The sequence below is a fragment of the Mus musculus genome, chromosome 10 (assembly GCF_000001635.26).
Source record: "Mus musculus strain C57BL/6J chromosome 10, GRCm38.p6 C57BL/6J".
Classification (NCBI taxonomy): domain Eukaryota; kingdom Metazoa; phylum Chordata; class Mammalia; order Rodentia; family Muridae; genus Mus; species Mus musculus.
Window position 1 is genome coordinate 20,454,139 of NC_000076.6, and position 25,359 is coordinate 20,479,497.

The following is a 25,359-nucleotide window of genomic DNA, read 5'->3' on the forward strand; positions in this document are numbered from 1 at the left end:
AAATGTGGAACCTCTTCTCGCACGGTTGGACATTCTCTTAGGGCAAAGTTGTTACTAGTGGCTTTTGAGATCTCGAGCAATTTTTATGGAGATAAAATACAAACTAAATTCATTTGCAAGGAGAGCATTATGAAGGGCTCAGATTTTTACAGAAAGGGAAGGAGACCAGATGTGACTATTAAAGAACAAAGAGGTAAAGATACATAAAACAAACCATCACCATTGTCGTTGTCGTCATTACCATCATCAGCAACAGCAGCTGCAACAGTGGAGAGACACATACACACATGGAAGAAGAGAGGAGAGGAAAAGACCAACAAACCAGAGGAAGACACTGTCACTTTAAAATTCAAAGTTAAAGAAGAGAGTCAAGTTCAAATAATCTAAGATGCTATTTTAAGCTCCCCCAACTCAGGTCTTGAATAGAATGTATTAAAGCCCCGTGACATTATCTCTTCTGTGTACAAAATCCACTCACGACATCTTGATGGCTGTCACTAAGAGAAGAGCTTTGTTCTACAGCCATAGAGTGGGAGCTGGAGGAGGAGGAGGAAGAGGAGGAGGAGGAGGAGGGGGAGGAGGAGGGGGAGGAGGGAGAGCAGAGTCTTCCATAAGACAGGGTAAAATGTTTCTTTGGATCTAACTTTTTAACATTTAGTTCCTGTTCAGTTTCTAATTTTCGTTTATGTTCCTGACAGTGACGGCTGAGTTGAGTCATAGGGTTGTGGACTTGCTCTCTGCTTGACAGCATCCACACCTGCTGTGTTCGTGGGAGGAGCACTGGAGGGTGAGATGCTCCATCTCCCTCAGCCCCACAAGACAGTACTGCTTTTAGGCTATGATTTGGGCCTACCATAAAAATCCATCATAAGCATGTAGTATGAATCTCCAACTTCCGGGATTGGGAATAGCTGGAAAATTATTGGTTCCTTTTGTAAGGAGGGAAATTGTCAGAATTAAGCTCTTAAGACTACTTTGGACAATAGGAAGTTTTTTGTTTTTTGTTTTTTTTCAAAATCTCAGTTTGAATGAAATTTAAATGAATTTGTAGGAAGCAGATCAAATTTCCTCCATCCTGAGGAAGAAATCCATGCCAGGCACAGTGCGGGTTTTCCAGAACCCCGCGCTTCTGAGATCGAAATGTTTAGCAAATCCAGAGAGTTTTGAGGGCAGTGGTTTGTGGTAAGTAAATTGAGGTGACTAAACTTTCAGTGGGCTCTGCGTCTCCTGAGGCGAAACACTGAAGTATTAACTCTCTCCTTCTTGTGTATTTTGAATAAGTATGGTGTCTTATCTGGGGATGTGCATCTGGACTGTAAGTTCCACTATGAAAATGTCAAACATGTGACATAAGGCTTCTCTGCCTTAGCATTGTCTGTAACCTTATCCTCCCATCCCAGAATATTCAACCAAGAGCCTGTCCCTAGTCATTCCCTCCACTCCATCTCACCTACCACTGACAGATTTATTTCTTAAGCACAGCTCCTACCAAGTCAGCCCCCTTCACCAAATCCTTCAGAGGCTCCCTCGTGTCTACTTTATTCAGTTGTTATTACTTTCTTTGACCCTCAAGGCTATCCATACTCCTGGAGACAAGCAGGTCTCCTGCTCTTGGTTTGGTTGGTGTTGGTCATCATATTTTTCTAACACTGTCCCCATAGTCATCTACCCTTGACCAGGCCACTTCAAGTCTTGCCTCCTGGCCCTCTGGTCAGATGCATTCAGTTGTCTCCGTGAGCCCTCATATTTCCCAGTTAGTACTGTAGTAGCTTAGCTTAGCAGGAAAATGTTCAACTCTTTCGAAAGACCCTGTAGACAGGACTCTATGTCTTGCTAATTGTGGATCCTGGTTTTAAAAGTCTTTATTCCATGTACACGCATAACACATACACACACACACCCTAACAACAAAAAAATTATTAAAAGAAAACGTTTTTAATGTTTGCAATGGCTCAGTGAGTCAAAGCTTTTCTGCCAGGTCTGACAACTGAGCTCAAGCCCTAGAAGCCACAGGAAGAAAACAACTGACTGTCACAAGTTGTCCTCTGAGCAGTACACATGTGTTCTGTCACAAACCTTCACACACACACACACACACACACACACACACACACACTAAAGAAATAAGAAAGTTTATTTGAAAGAAGGAACGAAGGCATGGGGTGACTACTGTTCGCAATGTAATTTTTTTTCTCACTAACATGGCATACAGTTCCTGGCTACAATGTAGGTGTGAGATTGAATTAACAGTCCTAAGTAGGTAAAACTCCCCCGTCTAACACAACCGTGACAGAGGTGACCCCTTGGTTAGAGGAGTTTGAACCTTTGCTTCTTCTCTGAACCTGGTGGATTTTCTGGCACGACGATAAGTTAATTTCTTTGACTGACTATAGATCGGTACTGCAATATCTTTATCCATAAATCGTCCTGGATGGAAACTTTATCTCTAAAACCTGGCAGAAAAAAAAATCTTCATTTTCTCTTTGGAAAGGAAGGGCACTTGTAAGCTAGTTCCTTTTCCTTTGTAGGCTTCAAACGTTGCTACAATTCCACTTCAATTGAGTGGCTCTTCTGAGTTAGATGTGCATGTTGTTGGGTTTAGTTATTTGCATCTAAATACCTATGCTTATACCAGCAGAGAACTCCAGGTAGCTACTTGGGCCTTGAGATGGGCCCTCGATGACCCATGGTTCCATATAGGTAACAGTGACACTGTTGTGACCACAACTATAGCTCTTTATGCTATCCATGGGTAAGGAACACTGCCCCATCACGATATTAGCAGTGGACAAAGTGGTATATTCTCACATTGAACTGGAGCCGAGAGAAGAAAGACTCATGTTTCTGTGGCTGCTTCTGAGTCCACCTGCACAAGAAACAGACCCAACACCAAAGATCCAGCAGCACACTTGATCTAGAGCAGCACAGTTGGCTTCCTGACACCTAAGTCCAAGCACAACAGTAAGCACTTGAGGGTGGTGAAAGCCAGAAACACTGAGCTCTCAGAGGTGGGTCATCACATGCTCGTCAAAGCAGAGAGTGAAGCTGGCATTAAGAACTGTGTTTGAGACCGGTTTGGAGAGGATTTGTCATTTACTCCAGACTTCACAGCAGATAAGTAGCAGAGCAGGGATTCGAACCTGGGTCTGCCTGATCCTGAGGGTGAGGCTGTGTTCATTAGATCCCACACTTTACAGGATGTGGGCACAGAGTTGTGTATAAGTGTAAGTGTAGCACAGGATCCTGGTTTTTGTTTTTGGGTTTTTTTTTGTTTGTTTTTTGTTTTTTGTTTTTGTTTTTCTGGGACACAGTGATAGATCAGTACTTAAAAGATTTGAAATTTATTCCTTTTAAAAGTATGTGGAAATATAATGAAATGTACAAGTGAATGAAACACAGAATGGTAGCTGTTGAGGGTGGGTGGAGTGGTAGAGACAGTGGAAATGGGAAATTACTGGGCTGTGGGTTTACAATTCTGCTACGAAAAATGAAAAAGTTCTGTAGACCTGCTGTACAACATTGAACTTATAGTGAAAACTCTATTCTGTACACTTCAAAAAAATTAAGAGGGTAAATCCCTTATGCTACTATACAAAAGCATTGTAAAATAAAAACATTAAAGAAAACGTCAACACAGTTCAAGAATAAGGGTTTAAAACTCAACAAAGAGTTGACTATATGTGGAAGTACAGCACCAGGATCCTGTGTTCTTAACTCAACTTTCTTCAACTTAAAGGTTGAAAATGAAAGTGGTATTATGGAACAGGAATATCAGAGCAAGGGGCAGCATAATGCTAATTGTGACAGACAACCACCAAAATAGCTAGAAAACAGAAAAAAACTTCATGGCGCACATTGGAAGTAATTCTATGCATGTAACTTTCCTATTGCACTAAATGCACAAATGTAGTATTGGGAAATAAATAATAAATCACTGGTGGGTTTTAAAATGGAAAACACATGTCTTACGGGCACTGACTTAATGTGATTTGATTATCATGTTGTTACTCAAAGATGGTCACAGACATTGGTTAGTGCCTGCAGCCTTGGAAAAGACAAATGGATTTGCTGTGTATAGAGAGCAGAGCAGCTGCTGGGGAGAGGGGCCGTGCTTGAGAAAACAGGCTGCTCAGAATAAAACTCTGACAGGATGTACATAGCGTCTTCTTTAACCATTTTGAAGGCCCCAAATCTCCTAAAATTATATCCAGAGGGACACTGCCTGATGCTCCACATGGCCCATGGTCATGGTCATTTTTCTTCTGTTCTTTCTCTCTAGGAAATATGCATTTTGTACATTGACTAAATATTTCTAGCTATATTTATAATATTTAAGTACTATTCTAATCAAGGATGGGCACCACTGATCTCTAACACTCTTTGGTAGTTCTCAAGGAGTGCAATGGAACTTTTTGAGCTGTGGACGGACCATTTTCAGCTGTGTAGAAAGGGCCCATCTACAAATACCCATTGGGCAAATTCTACTCTCCAGAGCATAGTGGTCTACTGGCCCCTCCTTTGATGGAGTCAGGAGTCCATCATTCCATAGAAACAGGGGTAAGATGGTGTCTGGGACGTAAATGAATGTGGGTGTAGGGTAGGGTCAAGAGCTTGAGAGGGCAGAGCTTAGAAGAGAACAGGAAAAATAATCGAGAGAGAGAGAGAGAGAGAGAGAGAGAGAGAGAGAGAGAGAGAGAACATTCAAATATTCACAAGTGGGTTTAGTGAAAGTCAGTTAGAGAAGAAAGGTGAGGACTTTTTTTTTTTTTTTTTTTTTTTTTTTTGTGCCATGAGGGTTTGAAAGTTACCCTCAATGAGTTCTCATAATCGGTTCTGCTGAGATTAAAGACATGCGTCATCGTGACTGTTAATAGTCCTCATTACAGTGTTTAGTTAGCTAAGAACTTACTGTCTAGACCAGGTTGGCCTTGAACTTAGAGAGATCCACCTGCATCTCTTTTACAAGTGTATGCTGGAATTAAGGTATACGTCAATGAACCAGACCCTGTTATCTATTTTAGCAATCAGTTTTTTGATGCAATTAAGAGGTGGAGGTAAAATCATTACTCAAGTGAGCTGTCTGTGGCACCATTTGATTCACACGTAAAAACATACATGCTAAGCAGAATTCCAAATGGGTTGAAACTCGTCTGTCTAGGTTCAGGCCCACCCAGCTTTTCAGCACTCCGGAGTGCACCCTCTTGGTACTGACAAGTGGCAGTCTGCCCTCTTGGTGACCTCATATGGTTGACAGGTTTCATACTGCTGGAGGGTGGGCTGAGGCCTGTGCTACTTGGAGAACATCCAGATCTTTTCTTCAGAATGTCAGAGACACCATGATGGAAAGCAAAGGTCCAGTTAAGTTCCAGGTCCTTCACCTTGGAAAGTTTTCATGATTTCTTTCTCTTTCTTGTGCATGACTGTGAATGTTGCGGTTGCAAATTTCTCAGCGTGACTTGGTTGAAAACCACTTAATATTACTCCAGGAGCCTGACTTTCAAAGCTGTGCCATCAAAATGTATAGCCCCAAAGAAGCTTAGGTCACTTAAAATGTGTGATTGACTGTTGCCTGATGTCTAGGTATAGTGCATATCAGATTTATTCAAAGTAGTTGCTTTGAGGATTGAAGGCCCTCAAGGGCCTAACCCTAATCCTAACCCTAACCCTAGCCCTAGCCCTAACCCTAACCCTAACCCTAACCCTAACCCTAGACCTAACCCTAACCCTAACCCTAACCCTAACCCTAACCCTAACCCTAGACCTAACCCTAACCCTAACCCTAACCCTGATTTTTTTTTTTTTAAATAACCGAGTTCCTGGTGCACTTCCCACAGCTCAGGTAAGCCACCGAACACAGGGACCAATTCCATTCCTGTCCTCGTGGCGCTCACCGCGAAACCCCTGTGGAACCCCACAGGAAGACCAACAAAGTCAACTAACCTTGGAACTCTAAGAGACTGAGCCACCAATCAAAGAGCATACATGGGCTGGTCTGAGGCCCCTGCACATGTGTGGCAGATGTGCAGCTCAGTCTCTAAGTGGGGCCTCCCAACAACTGGAGCTGGGGACTGTCCCTAAAGCTGTAGCCTGACTGTAGAATCCATTCCTCAACAGGGCTGCCTTGTCTGGCCTCAGTGGGAAAAGATCTGCCCAATCCTGCAGAGACGTGGTGCACCAGGATGGGGTGATGCAGGATGGGGGTGAGGGGGGGCTTTTGGGAGGATCCTACGAAGGGGACTGGGTAAGGGGGATCAAAAGGTGGGCAGCATTTGGGATGTAAATAAAAGCTGAAGGGGTTTGCAACCTCATAGGAAGAACAATAATATCAACCAACCAGAGCTCCCAGGGTCTAAATCACCAACCAAGGAATACACATGGAGGGATCCATGGCTCCAGCTTTATATGTAGTAGACGATGGCCTTATCCGGCATCAATGGGAGGGGAGGCCCTTGGTCACATGAAGGTTTAATGCCCCAGTGTAGGGGAATGCAAGGGCAGGGAGGCTGGAGTGGGTGGGTGGATGGGGGTACACCCTCATAGAAGCAGGAGGAGGGGGGAATGGGATAGGGAGTGTCTGGGGGAGGGGAGTTGGGAAAGGGGATAACATTTGAAATGTAAATAAATAAAATATCCAATAAAACAAACAAACAAAAAAACTAAACAAAAAAAAAACCAAAACAAAAAAATTAAAAATGCCCTTTACCAACTTTAAGTTAAAAGAGAAGCTGAATGACGTCACAGCGATGACACTTCTATAATAACGATAACGAAGCAGTACTTAAAGATCCTTTAAACTAACCAAGAAATATAAATGGCAAAGTGGCTTCTTCACACATTACACAGTAATGAATAGTTAAAGACACAAATAAACCTGAGTACCTGGGATTTATGAGCTGTAGGAGGCCTTCCTCCCTGGGGGTCATTTGAGGAGTGTTGGGGAGCATTTTTGTTTGTCAAAATGACGGAAAGGGTCAAAATGGAATTTAGTGGAAGGATGCCTGACTCTGAGGCTCTGTTTTATATATAAGCTGGAGGGTTTCTGTTTTCCCCAGCACAGCAGCCTCCTCTGTCCAGGAAGGTAAGCTGCAAATGAGGGCAGGGCAGTTTTAGCTGTGGATCATGGGGCAGAGTGCAGGAGCAGGAGCAGGGACTGTGGGGCAGGGCTTTTCCAGGCATGTCCCTCCAGTTTAGGAAAGGATCCTGACAAGACTGCCACAATCTTTAGCTGGGTTTCCATCATGGGACATACTCATGTGTTTAAGGGCTTCCACATTCTCAGGGATGCTGCACGTGGGCATACATATGTGCAGATAAACACTCACTCCTCTTAAGAGTTTCAACCGAACTCACTAGCCTCTGACATGGCTTCCCTTACATTTGTTTACACTATGTTTTTTCAGTATCATTCTTTAAATCCAATAAATTATAATGTATGCATTGATCATTATTTATACATTTTTTTTAAATTTAGCATCAATAAAGCAGACTTTTCCAGTATATGCTAAGGTAAACATACAGTGATTAAAGTAAATTTAGAAAAGGTTTGTGTAACAAAATCTCATCTTTTTTTTTTTTTTTTTTTTTCAGTGAGTAAAAATCTCATCTTTTTTATCCTTGGTGGAATGTTGCTGTAAAGATTCAAAGGGCTGAGACATAAGACGTAAGGATAGAGAATGTTCTGTCATCCTCTTTAATTATATCCTTTAAAAATGAGGCATTTTCCTTTTATCAAAATACATTCTCATAATTTTTGTTCATTTTTATGAGGTAGTATCTTCCTATTGAGTCCAGGTTGGTCTGGAATATATTGTGTAGCCCTGGACCTAAATTCAAGAATTTCTTGACTCAGCCTCCCAAGTAGTTAGACTGCAGGTAGGTACCACCATACCAGGCTTTCATAATATATCCTCAACACTGGTTTTATTTGTATTTATAAAAAATACAAATGATTTGAAGGTAGAATGGCGTATATCTAATATAACCCCTATGCCATTAGATGCTGCTTTCTCCATGAAGATACTTGCTAGGGTGTGAATATGGTTTTAATGGTTGGATAAGGCTTGGATATGGTGCACTCTCCAAGAGTTGGATGCTTGGTCCTAGTGTAGCAGTTTTGGATGCTGAGACCTTTAAGGGATGGGTCTTCCTCGGAGTTTGTTAGGCCATTGCAGACAAAGACTTAGGATGCTTCCTTCTTGCGTGTTTGTCTTTCAGTAGCCCACATTGGCTTTGAACTTCCTGTGTAGCCAAGGATGGTCTTGAACTTCTGATCTTCACCTCCATGGGGATTCACGATTTTGGGGCGAGCCTCTAGCCACACCCTAAGCCTTAGGTGGTTTTCATGGGACTCTGGTGAGTTCTTGAGAGAAGGTTATTACAGACAACCAGACTGGCCTTTCCCGCCTCTGTTCTACTGCAGGACCTAAGCCTGGGCCTCACCAGAGCTGAGCGTACACTGCTCACCATCTTGAGCTTCTGAACTGGAGAAAAATAAACTTCTTTTCTTTATAAAGCACTCTGCAGTAGACATTTCTGGTTTCTTTGGGGACTCAGTTAGGTTATAATGACGTTTTGCTGTCTGATGAGCCTCATGGTTTCGTCTGGAGTGAACTGCTGGTGCTGTTTCCTGTGTGGTATCTGCCTGGTGGACTGCACTGAGAACTGGAATCACCCCAAAGGACTATTTTTAAACACGTCCACATCCCCCACCGTATCCTAATAACCATTCTCTTCCACTGCCTTAGCTGGGTGGTGAGCTAATGCAGATGTTGAGCCCTTATTAAAGTTGTGGAAAATATATGCCTATAGTACACAGCCTGAGTTATTTTGTGAAAACAAGGAAAGACAGAAAAACATTCAGGATGATCTCATGTTTGTAGAACATCTTTGAAATGGGTCAAACTTTCCCACCACTACTGTCGCCATGTATGGACCATCTCAGTAAGAATGGAATATGCCATACTTCACAACAAATCCTTTGAATGAGCACTTCAGACTACTTATTCAATAAGTAGTTGTCAAGTCAACACACTGTCAATGTATTGCACAGGAATACAGTGTGCAAAGTATTTCTCCGAGCACTGTAATAGAACAGTGAAATCCTTTTGTTGTTGGAAGTGATCCTTAATCAGCATAATATAAACACGAAAGCAAAACTGATATCCACGCGTTAAGAAGGACAATGATGAGGAGATGGTATTGAATCCTACACCAATTAGATGGTTGCAGCTTAGCATTGTGGGATATTCTCACTGGATTCTCCCACTTGACAACTGCATTTTCTGCAGTGAAACAATGTCACTATTCTTTGGTTTGTATAGTTTTTCTAATAATGTATTACCATGTTGTATTTTGCATGTTCTTTTCAGTCCTGTTGAAAACTTCATCCCCAATGTAAGTAGTAGAGTTGAAGAATTTTCTTAACTTTTCATTCCAAGATTTTTCATTTCTCTTATATAACTTACATTGTCCTTAAATCACCTTTGGGTTATTCTGTCCTATTATCTATGCCATCAACGCTATTGGTAAATGGTTACTGGAGCCACTTAATCATTACTTAAAGAAGTACAGGTACTCGTTTATTAATAGTCTCCATTAAGGCATTTCAAATTATCTTAAAAGGTGATTTGAGGTGTTGCGAGGCACTCAATAGAGAGTTCAAAACTGTTGTAAAAGAATCACTGTCACAAGACTGTGGTGACACATCTTATTATTAATTCCATGTTGTGGGTGTTTCTTACAGATCCAGCTATTAGTGTTAGATGAGATTCACCCACTGTGTTCTTTAGTTAGTCACTCCCAAAGATCTGAAATAAGAACCCACTGCTATAGATTATTCTCAAAATCTCAGGTGGCTCCACTGGCCTTTCTTGGCTTAGTGAATAGAAATGTAATAACAAGAAAGCTCAATTCTTCACGGGTTTGTTTTGAGGTTCCAGTTAACAACCTCCATTTAAAAGAATTCACTCAGAACCACTCAGAGACTGGGAGAAATTGTGAGTCACCCAAGAAAAACTGAGTTATGCCTCAATTAGCCCTTTTCTTTTGGTTAGGAGTTTTGAGTTATGCTATAATTCTTTCAAGACAAGTTATCCATGTTTGGCAATTCTCAATTAAGAGACCATTCAACTGACTAAGATTTCCTCATGTTTTGATATAGTAAGCAACCCTTATTTTAAAAGGACATTTCCTATTCAGGTGTCTTAATCTGTTCAATTATATAAATGATTTTTTTGCATGAATATTAAGAGAAATGACTCAGCAGTTAAAAGTACAATTGCTGGGAAATCATGACTTTGGAACCTAGCACCCATGTAACAAGACTGTTCTGAAAGTGGCCGTAACTCCAGTTCTGAGGGTCCAACACTTTCTTCTCTCAGAGTCCACATCTACTCATACACACACACACACACACACACACACACACTCACACTCAATATACACGTACAAGTACTTACACAAGTAAACAAATAAAAATCCAACCAACCAAATAAATAGGTGATATTTTTCAATGGATAAAGACTAGTGCTGACAATTTGGAGACCTGGCATTGGCTCTTAATGATTTATATAATTAGGAGGGATAAATACAATGGAGAAAGACTTTTCTATGAAGTCATTCAAAACTGTTATTCCCTTCCACCGCTAGAGCTAAGCACTAACAAAATTCCCTGAGGTGATGACTCAGTCCCTAATGCTCTTATGGGCAAGCATGCAGACCTGAGTTCAGCCTAAGCATCCACATTACAGAAATGAGCAATGGTGCTGGACCTATAATCCCAGGGCGGGGAAGGAGGGATGGAAAAATCCCCTGCTTGTTGTCCAGCTGAATCAGTAAGCTTCAGGTTCAGTGAGAAACCCTGACTCGAGAAACAAGGTGAAGATTGATGGAGGGAGATATCCACTGTCAACTTTTGGCCTCTGATGCACATGTACACACCAACGTGTAAACACTCACACACACACACACACACACACACACACACTGAGTGAATAAATGGATAAAGAATAACATGTCTCAACAATAGGGAAGGCAGAAGGATGCTACGCTATTGGCTATGGAGGAGTCTGCTGTGAAGTTTTCTCAACCTGCTGTGACCCATAAACTATGGTGGTCTTCGGCACACAGGGACTGATTGCCTCTGGTTTCAATTGAGGACTATAATAATTAGCAGGATCTACCACATTGCCAAGAGAATAAGTAAGCCTTTACATATTAAAGTATTTAGCTCACAGAACACTATCCATAAATACCAGCTAGTTTTAGAGTTATAATTTACAATTATCACTGCATAATTACCCAACTATAATTGTGCTAATAATGAATTAAGACTAGACTTCCCTTTAAGAATGTTTTAATTTATTATTTTCTCATGTGCATATGTGTTGTGTGTGTGTGTGTGTATGTGTGTGTGTATGTATGTGTGTGTGTGTGTGTGTATGTATGTGTGTGTGTGTATGTATGTGTGTATGTGTGTATGTGTGTATGTGTGAGTGTGTGTGTATGTGTGTGTGTATGTATGTATGTGTGTGTGTGTGTGTGTGTGTGTGTGTATGTATGTATGTGTGTGTGTGTGTGTATGTGTGTATGTATGTATGTGGGGGTGTGCATGAGAAGGTGAGAAAACAACCTTCTGGAGTCACTTCTCTTCTCTTACCATGTGTTGGGATCACACATGGCTCCTCCAGTTTGGGTGTCTCCTATTTGCTGAGTCTTTCTGTCAGATATAGACTCTCCATAAAACCATTGAAATCAAGTCTTTCAAGGCCTGTCTGTAGGTTTTATAAAGGATCTTTCTAAAACTGTCTTGATGTGAGGATGGGAAATCGGGGTGGGATGTTGAAGTCTTTTTATAATATACTCAAAAGTAACTGACCAATTATTTGTTAATTACTTTTAATATGAAGTAGGAGTCATATTAAATTCTCTGTAAAAGACGTGAGGGATGGAATGTTTTGTTTTTCTTTACCTTTAGTCTCTCTCCCCATCTCTCTGTGTGTGTGTGTTGTATGTGTGTGTGCACGTGTCCATGTCTATGTGGAGCTCAGTGCTGACATTGGCTCTCCTTCACTGTGGCACATCATGTTATGTTTAGGGCAGCCTTCCCTCACTGAATGCAGAGCATACGGATCAGGTAGGCTGGGTGACGAGCCAGCTCTGAGGCCCTGCCTATCTCTGCTTTCCTCAGCACTATGGCTCCATGTGTGCATGCACACACTTGGCTTTTAGGTAGGGACTGAGGTTCTGAACTGAGCCTTCACACCTGCCCTGTAAGTACATTATGGACAGAGTTATCCCCCACAGCCATTTTTAAAAAGTAAACAATAGAATGGTATTCTAGAAGGTTCTTGTCTGGTTCAAACCAACTTCATAGCCTTGCCAGAGGTTTTACTCTGATTTACACCAATTTTCTTCCCTTCATGCCCCATTTACTTTAATCTTTGTAGACTATGCCTGAAATCTAGTCTCTGGGGGCATCTACTTTTTGAAGGGACCCTGAATTTCCCTACCCCCTTGCCTGAACTTTGAAAACCCCTAATTTAAAAATCCAGTAATTGTCCAGTGCAACACCTCTCTCTTTATGGGCCAACTACTGGAATGCTCAGGGTTGTCTCCACTGGAGCCTCCAGTGAGTGGGTCTGCTTTAGTGAGATGGTCCTCTCTCTCTCTCTCTCTCTCTCTCTCTCTCTCTCTCTCTCTCTCACACACACACACACACACATACACACACACACATCTTCTGCCTCCTACATCCCACAGCTGGTGTGCAGTATTGCTCAATGAATGTGAATTGTTTCTCCTTAAAAATATAGTAGAAGGTTCTGTGTCTTTCAAAGTGAAAATTGTTTTTAAAGAGAGTATGTTTCATGCTTCTTTTTTTAAAACCAAGAATTGTTTCAAAGACAGAAGATCTAGGATATGAAATGAATGAGCTAGAGGATCGGGAGCAGCTGGATTGTCTCATGGGAGGTCTGGTGTGGAATAAAGAATAGATGAGAAAGAGGCGTGTGGCTTTGCAGCCCATGTAAAGGTCAGAATGCTCTACTTGCCTTATGTCTTGGGGCTTCTTGAGAGAAAAGCCACCAGAACTGTCATTTCCAGAACTGTAGTGAGGAGAAGGACAGTAGGTGGCAAATCTCCCAATCTCTACCAGGAGTGAGTTAGGGGCAGCGACAGCTGACTTCCCGTGGCAGATTCCCAGCTGCAGATGGGACATGGTAGGCGTGTCAAGGCTGAGAATCTGGACTACAGATGAGACTTCTTCTGGCTGCCTACTTCTCATAGGTTCTGTGACCTGTAGAGCCTCTGTGAGTGTGAGGACTGGGAGTCACACTGGTGTATAACTTCTCATGTAGCTCTGTATTGTAGTGAAAGACGGTTTGAGTGTGTGGGGATAGGAGTGGTGCCAGGCCAGCCTTCTTATATCTTCTGGACTCAGTGAGGAAAGCACTGGATGCCACAGCAGAGACCCTGCTGACAAGAGCAGGGATAGGCCTCTGCCTGGTTGGTGGAATCACTAAATTGGACTCCCTTGTGTTCTTCTGATGGCTCACTGCGGTGGCCAGCTGTGTCTGAGAAATACTGCTACAAATTCATGGCCACTGTACTTGGTGGCGTCTCATATTGTCCCATGTCCAGCACTCAATCTGACTCAGTTCTTCAGCCAGAAGCTAAAAGTCACTGAATGGGAAATTCAATTTTTATGTCTTTAGGGTAAAGCTTACATAAAGGGCTCCTTGTGTTTGAGTGGGAAGACAGGATGCCAAATAGCTAGGTCTTAACTCTTTCGCTTCCTTACAATGAGTTGCTCACCTCGCTGCTTGGTGTGTTTTTGTTGGCTTGTTTTCTAAATGAGAAAGTGTGCACAGCAATGTGGTGTTCCTTTGTTCAAAAGCTTTATCCAGTGTAAGGGGCTGTTGAATCAGTGAACTTGATCTCATGCTCCTTGGAATAAATTTCATCTTTAATGATAAGCTTCCTTTGTAGAATGCTGTCTGTAATTTCTACCTACCGAGTCCTGAATATAAAAGCTCAACTTTGAAACCCGATCTACTTTTCTGTTCAAGACATTTTATAGCTCTTATCCCAGAACTCAGGAGGCTGAGGCAGGAGCACTGGCCATAAGTACAAGGCCAGCCTGGGCTAAAAGTAAAACTGTGTCTGAAACGAATAAAATAATGGAACAATTCTATACACATTTAATCAAACACAGCTTATGGTAATCACCCTACCTCATACTCACCAGCTTGCCAATGTGGCTATTACTAATGTTTTCTGGTCTAGTGTAGTAATTTTTTGTTCTTTATTGTGATATTACTTTGTTTAATAAAACATATATCTCTAGTGGATACTGAGCATTTAAAAATGTGAGATCTCTCTGCCTCTCTCTGTCTCTGTCTCTCTTTGATCTAATTACTTCAACATCCAGCTATACCACTCTTGGGCATATACCTAAAGGACACTTCATCTTACCACAGAGATGTTAAGGCCTAGGTGAATTGTTAAGGCCTAGGTAACAGTTACTTGGCTAGCCTGCCTATATAAAGAAACTTTCTCATCTGTTCTGCTGTTACTAGGAAAATTTCTAATGCCAAGATTGATTACATATTCTGTTTTGTTCTGTGGCCCTGGAAACCAATCACAATAGAAGTTACTAGAACTGTTTTATACCCACAATAAGCTTGGCCCTGCACCAACCACCCAATTACGCTTCCTGCACCCATGTATACGCTTTTATGGTGTAAGCTGCTCCTGGGATGGACCCCAACACAAGAGAGACAATTTGGAATAGGACTTTCATTTTGAGAAGTGGTCTAGTAAAGTTTAAGTTCCCAAGACTTCCCTGTGAACTGACATTCTACTTGGGAGAAAGAGACACGTTCATGGGTAACTGACATCCTGGTTGGAAAGTGAAGACATCCATGTTAGACAAGTCCTGTCTTGGTAGGCAAGTTAGGACATGACTATTAGACAAGGCAAGTCCCCTGCCAGAACTGAATATCCCAACCAATGGGAGCAGGATAAATGTACAACAAAGACGTGTTCCCAAGGAAACCCTGTCCCCCACAAAACCCCCTCCCATCCCTAAATCCTGATTGATGAAGTAACTTGGTACAGGTGTTTGTGTATTTTAGGCTTATTTTAGTTCCTGAATCTGAACCATGGTCCAGTCAACCAGTCCTGGGACACATGCTCAATCAACTACCCCTGTCTGACTAAGACCAGTGTCTGTGTGGTTTGCGAGGCAATTCCTGGATCCCCAAAAGAGACACTTGCTCAATCATGTCCATTGCTGCTGCTCATCCCTCCACAGAGGAATGGATATTTTAAAAAAGTGGTACCTTTACATGGTTGAATATTACTCAGCTGGTAAAGAATACAAAATCATGAAGTTATCAGATACATGGATGGAACTAGGAAAAAAAAATCCTAAGATAGTTAATCCAGATCCAGGAAGACTAAAGTGGTATGAATTTGCTTATATGTGTATGTCAGCTGTTAAGTGGATGGTAACTAAGCTACAATCCCTAGATCCACAGAGTCTAGAGATTACTCTTACGGGACTAGGCAAAGGACAGATAGAACTCTGTAAGAAAGGGGAATAGAAGAGAACGTTATGGATGGCTTGTGGCCTGGGGTGGGGGGTGTTATTAGAACAGAAGGATCAAGTGGGGAGGGGGAAGGAAGGGGGGATGAGGGGGGTAATATGGGAAGAGATCACTAAAATTAAGAGGCATTTGAGGGTAGGATGAAAACCCAGTAAAATAGCTTCATAAAAATATATACATGTATGAAGGTGAACTAATTGAAATAGCCAAATAACAGGGAGACAGAACCTCAACCAGATATCTCTTGTCACCTAATAAAGCTTCCAGTACTGGGATTGGGTTACATCTTATTGAGTTTGTGCCCAAAGGGATCCCATGGGAACCAACAAGCAACCTAGGCTGTTGCCAATACTAGGTTGCTTTCCATACACTGATGGTAAGGCCCCATGGCTGAAGACAACAGCTACACAACTCATTGACTATAGAGAAGTAGAGCTGATGCCTTCCTAGAGCCTTCTGTGCAAGTACCTGTGGTACAGGAAGTTGTTCTGTATGCTACCAAAGGGGAAACAAACAACAACCCAGCCACAAACTCCTTGATATACAATGATGTCCTGCCTGTAGGTTATGCTAGGGCAATGGTGGCACAAAGCTTGTGGGAGTGACAACCAATGTCTGATTTGACTGAATGTCTAATCTAGGGGATGGAATCCATACCTGACACTACTGGGTGACCAAAAACCCGAGACTAGACAGTCCAGAGATCTAGGGTAAGACCAAATACTATTGTTTTGAAGTAACCATAAAATGACTCCTAATGATATTCTCCTATAGTCATTGATCAGTTGCCCTATTCAGCCATCATCAGCAAAGCTTCTCCCAGCAGCAGATGGGATCAGTCAGACATCATGCAGAGAATGAGAGACCTTGGAACATTCAGCTCTAAAAGGGATGTCCCCAACCAACTCCCCCTCTCGGGACTCAGGGAGCTCTGCTGAAGAGGTAGAAAGAGTGTAGGAGTCAGGGGTGGCAGAGGTGGAGGACACCCAGAAAACGAGGCTTCTAAAAGCAACAAAATCCACACACCCATGAACGGACAGAGTCTGCGCCAGCTGGGGTTCTGGAGCTGCAAGAAGTGAACACAGCACTTACCCCTAACACAGCAGTTCTCTCCAACTGATACCCACCTTTAGTTTCCTCCAAGGGAGCCTCACCAGGGAAATAACGACTCTTAAGTGTAGGCTGCGTGCCCAGCGGTAGATGGTCAACAGAAAAGGAACTCAATGGCATCTTTGGAGGTCCCTTGTCTCATAAAATTTTGTTAGGGCTTTTTCTTTCTTTCTTTTTAAATCTTATCTTGACACACACACACACACACACACACACACACACACACATTTTTTCTCGTTTACTCTACAGTTCCTTTGTATAAAGTATGGCTTCCACTTTAGTGTTTTTATGTGATTCCTGAGTGCGCCAACTACTGAACCTCTGTCTATATCTGCTTCTTGAGCCTATTCTTCGTCTCCTTTCCTTCGGTTTCATTTTTTTTGTTGTTGTTCTATTCTGATGTGTTAGTTTTGTTTTATCGTTTTAAAATTTCATTTCTGTCTTCCAATGAGACACAGAAAGGGGGTGGCTCCAGATGGGAGAAGAGGCGGGGCAGAACTGGAAGGAGAAATCACAATCAGATACACTATTCGAGAAAAAGGCTGTTTTCAATAAATGGAAAAAAATAGGAATATTTAAGAAATTTGATTCTACATTCTAATTTTCAAATTTTACCCTGCCATTTAAGACAGGAAATTTTTCATGATTTTATTATCATGAAGTGAAAATGGCTCTAAGAGGTAACTTTTTAAAAGATAAAATCACAGAAGAGCGAATACATTGTTTTATATGTGAGTAATCTGATAAAAATAATTTATAGTTATGCTAACTCTGCAGAGAATTCAGGCCCCATTCCAAATCAGATGTTCCTAAAAATTATTTGGAAAACCATTTAGTTAAATAAGAATATTTGTTCTATTTTTCCCTAAGTTAGAGTCATCTTGCTTATGTGTGTGCCATAAGAGGTTATGGATTTACTCAAATTCAAAGCTGAGAATTTAGGAAAGTTTAATCAAATTGTCTTATGAATTTCAGTATTAACCAAGGCTTTTAAAAAAAATCATATTTGTTCTTTACCGTCATCTCTATTTCTTAAGTTTCAAACTTTGTGTATGATCATATCATAGTGTTTTATGATAAAGCTTCTCACTTTATATAAAACTCAGCGTCAACTTTCTCTTATGATGAGAGGAATACACATGCTGGCAGGGAAAACGGGGAGGAGAAAGCGAAAGTCATCAGGCAGTGAGCCGTGTGCGAACGTTGGCATGTTTTTATAAACATGTGAGATCTTTTCAAATATGTAATTTTGTATTCAGCTTCTTTTTGTTTAATAGACTATAAACATTTGTGAACCTGCTTCTGTCAGCCCTCACCACAGGAAATAACCAGCTCTCTCCAGAGAAAATGAAAGCAACTGGTGGGAGACACAGACCTGGCTCTAGTTTGCCACAGTAGTGATTCCATTTCCTTCTCTGGAATCAGCTCACGAGCGTCCTTAGTCATCACCACCTCACCTTCCTCTTCCTTACCAAAGGATGCAAGGGCAGTGGATGAGATGACCAGTTTGTCACACGGGACCTCCTGCCAGGGCAGCAGACTATTGAGACAATTTCCATATTGACACTATGGAAATGCTATAAATTAAATACTTTCACTGTTAGTTATATGTTTTAATACCAAGTTGGCAGCTTTGGTTTGAAGGTATTGAAGGAAGCTCTTAAAGAGGCTTCTCACCTGTATGGCAGTTCCTTATGTCCAACACTCTTCCAGAGACTCCTTTTTTCAAATTCAATTGGTTCCACCTGAGCTCATTATCTGTCCCCAGAGTTTCTTAATGATGTTCTCATCTCGAGTATTTCAAGATGGTGAGACCACTATTCACTATCCTCAGGTTGTATTTCTGCTTCTACACGCCACCTCCCATTTGTGCTCTGAGTTCTTCTGCGTCACACTCTGCCACCTGCTTTGGTTCCTCTCTTCACGAACTGTTTCTCCTACACATAGATGTCAGTCATTTTCAGAGACTCTGTTGTGATCATGCACAGCCTTTTTCTTGAGATTCTCTAGCAATCCTCTTGGATTAATGAATCAAGTTCAAACTCTTTTTCTTGATGTTCCAAGGCGCCCACTTTCTCTCTGGTCAATATGTTTTCTTTGCTAATTTTTAGGCTCTGCTCTATCTTAGTGACCTTTGTGTCTGTGTGTCAAATCAATCTTATTTTGGTCATTTCTTAATCAGTTAACCCTCGACTGTATGTTCCAGAGCTCAGCACGAGTCCACGTTGTTTCCCTCTCTTGCTCAGGACACTTTCTTTTTATTCTAATTATTTTAGGAGAAGGTTATTAGGTTACTTATTTACTTGTACACCCCTTCATGGACTGTGTATGTGCCCTGTGACAAGATGATTAGCTCTTTGAACATAAACGTTATGGCTCAGGTTTCTCTCCAGCTTTCTGGAGAACCTATTATATAAAGGTTACCTCTATGGTTGTTGCTGTGGCCACACACTCACCCTTCTCAGCATAGAGTGGGTGCTCTGAGTGTTAAATGAATGGATGAATGATAACTATGAGGTAATATTGGTCTCTCAGATCCAATTTTCTATTTTCTTTCATTCAGATAAGAAAGTGAACTCATTTAGTGATGTTGGCTGGGCTAACAAGAGGCAATGGTGCCTCCAGTCCTAGCTTAAAAAGGTGAAAGCCTTCTTAAGAAAGAGCGGTTACAGCATTTTGAAGATGGCTTTTCTCTGACAGCTAGGTATCTGGAATGACTTTTCCTGACGTCTCCGCTCTGATTTTACTTGAATAAGGGCTTCCGACAACACTTTCATTTAGTCAAGTTCAGCTGTGGTAACTCCTTCCTGGCGTTATGGCTTGAGGCATATTTTACAACAGCAATAAAAGTTAGCCCTCAGCACACATATCCTCTTTACTTCTCTGTCTCTTCAGTTCCTGCTCTCTGGTTAGTCCTCAGCTCTTCTTGATGTCCCAAGACAAGAGTTCTTCACTTTAGTCTGTAACACTTCAGAATCATATACAATACATATGTGCCTTATATTATATCTACTTATTATTACATGCACACATATTACATGGGTATCATAAATGCCAACATCTATTTGTACATGTCTCCACAAATTGCTCAAGGGTAGTGCTTATATCTCATTCATCTTGGCACCCTGGCTTGCTGCCTACCATAGGAAGTGTCCCACCAATGTCCATTCATGGAACTGTGATGGGGAAGGAATGAGACACTTGGGGCCCCGTCAGCTCTGGTTTCCACCACGAAGTGGCAATTTGGTGGCTAACCCTTCTCCTGGTCTGGCACTTCTGCAGCTGAAGAGCTGGAGAGTGTGTGGCCAGAAGCCCCGGGTGCCCATCCTGGAGCACCGGCCAGCCGAGCCAGGAAGTGCCACAACCACAACCGAAGCCCTGCCTTTCTTCTGGAGAAAGGTCAATATTGACCTTTGAAATTGTGGGGTGTTAGCTTGGCGCTCCCAAGAGTGAGAAGCCTCAGGGAGCCCCAGCTCAGGCCTCCCTTCTCTGCTGGGGGAGTAGCGAGCTGGAACGGAGTGAGACTGCTTTCAGAGTGACATTTTAGTTTGGTGGACTTTGCATGTGTAAAGGTGGCATTAAGGGGTACAAGATTATTGCAACGCTGTGAACATCTGCTGGGAATTCTTTCTTAGACAAAGGAAGGGCTTTGCACAAACTGCCTTTCTGTCTTTACAAGGGATGGTGGGGATACCACTTAAGACCAGATAGTTTCTAACATGGTTGGTGGCCTTTGATTTACCTAACAGTCTTTCAGTGAATGAAAGAGTGGCTACAGGGTGTTAGGCAGCAGGTTAAAAAAAATCTGAATATCTGGGTACATTTAAAATAACATAGTTAATATATGCATATGTATATTTTGACTTTCCTTTGGAAAAAATAAAGCATCTACTTTTGTAAGTCTACTAAAATGACTTCATGACTGTCCAGCTAAAATGGGCCAGCCTGGAGAAGCAAATCCAGAGGAAGAGAACTTAAGATCAAGATTAGCAAATTAATGGGTGGGAAAAGCCAAACAACCAATTAATCTACTGCTGCTGAGCCTGGGCTGGTGTGGAGCACCAGGCTGTCTGGTGGCTAAACCTGCGCTCTGAACGCTCTTGCAGAAGCAGAAGCTCTGAGTTCCCTAAATGTTTCCCAGTCCCTGGGAAAGCTTTGTTTGCCTGCCACTTTCTCTGCTGAGCGGGTGTGGAAATCACATTGTGTTGTTCTGAGATGGTTACCAGGGGAACATCTCAACCTAGTCATTATCCGCTCAGGGTACTGATTATATTAAATCAGGAGACCGAGCTGTGGAAGGGTTGCTGCAGGCAGGAGCCAGGAGCTGCCTCCTCTTCCAAGATTGGGATTCCTCGGCCACTGTCCCCTCTCGGTTGGTGTCTTTGAACACACATTTTCCTCAACACTGTCTCTCCTGTTTTTCCTTCAAGAGAGCTAGTAAATGAAATCCATCCACAGGACGTCGGCTTTGGATAATAGAGCTGTTACATTTCTTCTGCTCCTGCCTTCCTACGGTTGGGTCTCTGTTTTAGCTCTTCCCTGGGCATAAAAATAATTGCCTCTCTTTTCTCTCCCTCTGCTCTCTTCTGCGTGCTTAGGTGTAAAGAGAACTCTTCTTTAAAGATCCATGTTCCCCTGGTCCCACACAACAGTGCTAGAGACCCCATTTCCTGATACTTCCCAAGAGAAAATTCTAGAAACTCATACAGATGTTTCTCTTCTACTTGTGAACATGGGAACAAGAAAAACTGGCTTCTAACAAAGACTTTTGTCCCGCGTACTTCTGATCTGTATGATCTCTTATGAGGAAGAGTTTGAGATCCTTATTCCAGGAATACTATACTCTACTGTTGCTGTTGTTATTATTGATGATGATGATGACGATGATAGTGATGATGGGCATGATGTATGTTCATGTGCTACAAGATGATTTGAATAGACTATAGACTGTGGAATGGCTACATCAGACCAGTTCACATTTGCATTGTATACTGACTTGTCTGTGTTGTGAACACTTTAAATCTATCCTCTCAGCAATTTTCCAGGACATAACACATTTTACTTTGAAAGATTTGTTTTATTTTTAATGACATGGATGTGTGTGTGTACATATGTGCTCACAAGGGTGGGTGCCTGTGGAATCCAGAAAGTGATGTGGAATCCCCTGGCATTGGAGTCAAAAGCAGCTGGAGCTGCCTGGTCCTCTGTAAGAGCAGCGTGTGCTAACCACTGAGCCATCTCTCCAGCCCATGAACTTATTCTTACATGTCATGTTTGAGTGACTTTGTACTGAGGACTCTTCTGTGGGCAAATGCTTACAATTGTCTGCTCTGTAATTTATTGTTCAGACCAGGACAAGCTAGAAAGAAAGACGCTGTAATTACTAAGGATATCCAGAACTCCCCACCCCCCAATCAAATTATGACCGTGAAAGACTAATCAGGTACATAATCATCTTATTATATAGGCAATGGGACTGTGGGTAAGAGAAGGCTGTGCTTTCGTCCCTGCGCATGGAAAGAGATTTGTTCCCCCCGGAAGAATGTGTGCATAGGATCGATAATGGAGGGTAGTTTTATATTGTTGCTTCTTTATGTGTAAATTTAGTCAATGTTAAGTTCATTCTTGAACGTAAAAGATGCTTCTAGAAAGTAGAAAGAAAATGACAGTGACAAAGGAAAGTAGACTGGGCTGAATGTGCCCATTGAGATGTCATAAAACCCTTCTAAATCTGCTTAGAAGTACCTACAGTAGGCGTTGGTAACTTTTCCTTACAAGGGCCCAGCGGCAGGTAAGTTTGGCTTTGTGGATCATGTGACTTTGCTGTGGCTGCCTAACCTATGTGGTACCACAGCAGCTTGCGATGGCCTATCAGAAAATGGCCAGCAAGAGTGTATTTATCAAAATGCATGGGGGGTGGTGGGGCACAGGCATTCAGTGCGTGGGCTAGCATTTATGACCTCTGTCCCAGGGACCTACTGTAATATCCACAAATACAATCTTGACAGAAGACAACCTGTTACAGGTATTGATTCTGATGTCTCTAGTCTACTACAGCAGGTTGGACTTAGGACTGATGAACAATGTGGAAATGAAATGGGCCTTTCTAAAAAAAAAAAAAAAAAGAAATGGGCCTTTCTATTCAATACACTTTTTTCCCCTTTGCTTATGCATAGGCCAGAAGTTTAAGGCCAGGGTTAAAGGAGGTGGTAAAAGAGAAACAGCCAAGAGCATTGTGGGTAGGGAATGGCAGTTGTGTGAGATCCATTAAGTGTTTTAGTGGGAAAGCTGCAGAAACACAGAACCAGGAATGGGAGTTTAGAGATTTGTTTGTTTCTCCCAGATTGAATTAGTTTTTAAGCTTAAATTTATACATGGTTTACTTTTTAAGGCTTATATCAGATCCTATCTGGGGAGAGAAAGCAAAATTGCAATAATGTGAGGTTGTGGGTCTGTCTGTCCTTGAACGAGATGGACACAGAGTAAGAGGCTGAGGAGGCAGTAAGTTAACTATGTAGTTACTGAGTAGCTACTAACTATAAAGAGTTACTGAGTTTAGGACCTTTGTAGTTTACTTAGGGACATACCTTATGCATCTAAGCAAATTGAGCCCACTTACAAATCCACATACAGTGAAGGGACTGGGACTGTCTCAGTGTGTTATATAAAGAGAAAAGATTGAAAGAATTATCCAGAAGAGTCCTGCGGAGACTGGAAAGGGAATTTCAGGCCAATAGTTTTCCTGGATGAGTGAATAGCTTTGAGTAACAGGTAGAAAATGGAGGTGGAGATCAGGCAGAGCCTGAAGAGACCTGAGGAAACCAGGCAGGGCCCAGGCATCAAGAGGCTCCTTAAGGGACCACCTGCAGAGGGTGGGAGGGTGGCAGCCATTTGCAGGTGAGTTTTCAAATAAAGGTAACCATTGCACATAAATGACAGCCACATGCATATATATACATATATATATATCTATATACATATTTGCAGTCGTTTTTCAGATTAAAAAGAAAAGCAAATGATTTTTAAAAAATTCAGCTGATTTTCACATGACCTATGATGTAGACAATTAACTAGTTTATATTCTACTACAAAGACCATCACAATTATCATGATACTATGGGCACTGAATTAAGAATCACTTAGAACCTTGGCTGTATAAAGGCCTGCCTCCCAGTCTCCTCATTTGTTCATGGATTATAATTTAAATCATGAAATTAATATCTTATCTATTGTTGAGAAGAGGCTTTTGGGTCATTTTCTCCTCGTGACTCTGAGAGCTCTGGTGTTGACAAATAATGTCCTGCTTTGTGAAACCGTGTGTTATTGACCCAGACATTTATACAGTCAGGCAATTGCTAGCAGTGTAGCTTCCATGGGGACCTAGAACAGCACACACGGTTCATAAGGAGTGGTCTGAGGTACCACTGGCTTTCCCACAGGCTGGGATCAAGGTTACATTGGTCCAGAGGTGGCACAGCGCTGAGTTTTAAAAAGTGGTCTTAGTGGATATTTAAAACTAGAAAGTTTTAAAAGTTGTTCTGTGTCTGCATCCTTGGAAGAGCCGGAAAGGAGGGAGACACAGAACAACAGTAGAAGAAACACAAACACGTCCATCGTCTACTGGCCTTTCAAGGATCTAAGGATCACGAAATAGCAAAGTCTAAATTTTCCCAGTCATTTCCGGGGGTCGAGGCAAATCAAATTACCTCCTGTGTGGTGCTTGCTGATGTCAAAGGGAAGTAATACTCTGTGGCTACCATCCAGCACTTTGAAATTTATAGACCAGAAGTGATATGAGAACTGAACAGCAGAAACCTTGGGGCGAGTTGTGAAATTTATTACTGGCGCCTCCTTCCATCCACAAGTCCAAGGTGAAGGGTCACCATGATAGAAGATAGGAAATCTGGAGAAGCGACTGGTCACTGGCTTGGATTTTCTCAGGAATGTAAGATCAAGTAGCAACACAGAGAGAAATAGGGGGTGTGCTTCCAGCTTCTCCACAGAGGAGGAAGCTGCAGATAGATGGGAGAATCTTAATGAAGGGTCACCAGGAATGTAACGACAGACCCCAGGGTTTGCTGGAGACTGAGAAAAGAGTTAGGAATGCGGCTGTCTGAGGGCAGCTGTCAGTGCATTTACCTGTTAAGTTTGAAAAATTAAATAGCACCTCCTCTAGCTCAGCCCTGGCTGGAGAGATTGTGTTAGAAGACAAAAGGAGCGCCTTGTTTAAAGGTCACAGTTGTGAAAGGTTGTGGTTTTTTTTCCCTTTCTTTCTTTCTTTCTTTCTTTCTTTCTTTCTTTCTTTCTTTCTTTCTTTCTTCCTTCCTTCCTTCCTTCCTTCCTTCCTTCCTTCCTTTCTTTCTCTCTCTGTCTCTCTCTGTCTCTCTGTCTCTCTCTGTCTCTCTGTCTCTGTCTCTGTCTCTGTCTCTCTCTCTCTCTCTCTCTCTCTCTCTCTCTGTCTTCCTAAGACAGGGTCTCTCCACATAGCTCTTGCTGTTCTGGAACTCACTATATCAATCAGGCTGGCCTCGAATTAACAGATCCTTCTGTCTCTGTCTACCTAGTCCTGGGATTAAAGGCCTGCCTCACCATTCCCACCAGGCTTAGAACTTGTTTTCAGAGTTGATGTGAGAGACTAGAG

At 42.0% G+C, this 25,359-nt stretch overlaps 1 protein-coding gene across 2 annotated transcripts in view; it reads right to left on the minus strand.

The window, feature by feature from the left end:
- Positions 1-25,359, minus strand: part of Pde7b (phosphodiesterase 7B) — a 328,027-nt gene that overhangs the window by 57,087 nt on the left and 245,581 nt on the right. The window lies entirely within an intron of this gene.